Below are 2,715 nucleotides of genomic sequence, written 5' to 3' on the forward strand. Positions count from 1 at the left end.
GGAGGAGTGAGAGACACAAGGAAGGTGTTTAAAACGTTTGATTAGGTTTCATGAGCAGCCTCTTGAACTTGGAATACAGGAGAACCCAGAAATTAAAACTCATTCTGCATATGGTTCCTGGACATTCTTGTGCAGCTGCCAGAAAAAGAAAAAAATGATTTAAAAAAACCCCACAAACAACAAGGCAGCAATTGTGACAGAATAGTGGAAGTCCAAATTACAGAGGTAAGCCTCTTCCTCTGTCTTCCCTCCAGGTCTAAATGAATAAAGAGATTTAAGGTTAGCTCTACTTCAGAGCCACAGAGACATGAGCACCATCAAGTTTTAGGTTGGGTAAGGATCTTCAGAACTCCTCAGCTTTAGATAGCCAAGCACTGTTTCATTCCTTCTTCAACAGCATCTCTAGCGTATACACTTTGCTTAAATCCACCTTTGCAGCGTTTGCTGATGGTAATTCAGGGACTAGAAAAGCACACTTTTAGAGATTTTATTTATTTCTATCTTTCCCTTGAAACTCAGGTCTTATTCTTTCCCCATTTCCCCTCTTTCACACTCTGGGGTGTCCCCAGAGAAGTTCACTAGTCAGGTCAGCACTGTAATATGGGCTGGCAGATGCTGCAGAGTTGTAAAAACCATCTAATTTTTTCCCTCCTTTACACCATTCCCTCTTCTATTTACTTATCACCTCAGATGTTTACAATCCAGTAAGAGGCCATATAAATTTATTAAACCTCCCGTTGTTTTTCTTTTCCTTTAAAAGAGATGTTATTTTAAGTTTTTCTTTCAGTTTCCTCTGATATTCAGAATAGTTCCTTGGGGCCCTCATTATTTGGATTTCCCACTGACTTAATCTTCTCTGGAGCAAGGAGCTTGGAATTTATTTGACTTTAAGCCGCTGCATTAATCTTTTGCCCAGCCTTAACGGGTTTAGGGTGGAGTCTTTTCCAAAGGAATTGCTGCCTGAGTTGCTACCATAGCAGCAAAGAAACCCTATCTGTTCTCCTCTTTGGAAAGCAGTCCTGCCCCCTTCCAGCAGCTCAGCTTTGCAGCCACAGCAGAGCAAGCCCTGTGTTAGCTGGGGGACATTTCCAGCAAGAGGGACAGCAGGGGAAATGATGCAGACTCCATCGAAGGGGAGAACTGCTCATCCATATCATCTAATTCCAGGAAGGGGCACAACAGAGCCCATGCCTTTGCCTCCTCTGGCCAACTCTAATCATAAATCTCCTGTGAATCAGCTGGGAAACATGCAGAGTAATTTCTTCCCTCATGTTTTTCTTAGGTTTTTTAAATGAGAATTTTAATTTCTACCCCACTGTTTTCTGATCTCCTCTTCGTTCTTTCCTGTTCACTTTCTTGTACACAGATATAAGATTGAGGCCCTCATTCATACTAACTGGAATTTTCCTTGGCAATGGTAGAACGGAAACTTCTCCATTCTTTAGAGATGAACTTGCCTTAGGTAAGATCTTCTCAGAGTACAAAAGAAATTTATTCTGGAAATTTCAAACAAATGTGAGTGTGTCTCTTTTGTAAACTGATAATTTCTACTTCAAAGGCAAAGTTTTGTTAGATTGATAATTAATTCTCCACAGTGCTCAGAAAAATGTCTTGAATATATTATGCATTTGATGAATAATTATGGATACATGAATATAGACGTATCTATAGAGTGACCTAGTCAGTTTTTATGGATGACATCATATGTTTAGCCATAGAGAACTCCATTATGCTGTGTCTACACAACAAACAGCACTGCATTCATGTTGAATGCAAGTATGACTTCACCATTGAATATGTTTTGTCTGAATTGATCTTTTTAACTTACTCTTCTCTAATCATGATATCATCATGATTAGAATCCTCTCAGTTCATTCTCCTCTTTCATTTTCACCTTTTCCCTTTATTCTTGCTGTTTAATATGATTCTTCCACTGACAACATGGGCTCCCCTCTATGACTCTATCACTTGACAGATGGCCTCCTCACTGGAACTGGAACTGGATCCACCATCCCTTTTTCTCAGTGTCTTATTGTTTATGTTTTAGATCTTTCACAAGGTGAGCTACTACATCTCTGAGAGGAGCTCCTGGAAATTACCATTGATACTTGTTATTGCCAGCTCTACAGATGGAAATGATGCACCTTGATGAGGAATGAGTACTGAGCCCAAATCCTACAAATGGGCTCATACCAAAGACTTATGAATTAGATATCAAATTACAAAATACGTGTGTAGTTAATACCTGTTTAGATGATGTAAAGCAAGGTAATGGGAGTATGTATTAAAAGCAAAAATTCCCATGAAGCAGAACTGTTACCCTCTTCCAAAACCTCCCACTCTCAAGTTTTAAGAGGCAATAAACCTAAATGTACATTTATCTTTGCCTTTTTTCCCCAGGACTGCAAGGTCCTCTATCAAGGTTTACCATGTTTCATTGATCTTATTTTTCCTAGCACCAATATAATGGCTCATATAATAATGAGATTGAAATAATTTAATTTTTTCCTGCTCATTGTGTCATTGTGAATGTGCCGCTCTCATAGAAAAAACACAATTTAAATTATTTAAAAATATTTGCTGAGCAAATATAAACCACTATGCATTTTTCTAGGCACCAGTGAGACAGCCAAGTATAGAGGGGTCCCCAAAGAACTCCTGACCAGCTTGTGCACTAGGAGGAGTGCACACTGGGGTGGAGCCTCTGGAAGTTCA

At 39.3% G+C, this 2,715-nt stretch overlaps 1 long non-coding RNA gene across 1 annotated transcript; it reads left to right on the forward strand.

Moving 5' to 3' along the window:
• Nucleotides 1-245: 245 nt before the first annotated feature.
• On the forward strand, nucleotides 246-2,378 carry LOC116552634. The gene is made up of 4 exons (XR_004269472.1): nucleotides 246-450; nucleotides 1,168-1,254; nucleotides 1,367-1,515; nucleotides 1,976-2,378. It is a non-coding gene; the product is annotated as an uncharacterized LOC116552634 (long non-coding RNA).
• The last annotated feature ends 337 nt before the right edge of the window (nucleotides 2,379-2,715 follow it).

Source organism: Sapajus apella, unplaced genomic scaffold, assembly GCF_009761245.1.
Source record: "Sapajus apella isolate SASKATOON/1434 unplaced genomic scaffold, GSC_monkey_1.0 scaffold12, whole genome shotgun sequence".
NCBI lineage: Eukaryota > Metazoa > Chordata > Mammalia > Primates > Cebidae > Sapajus > Sapajus apella.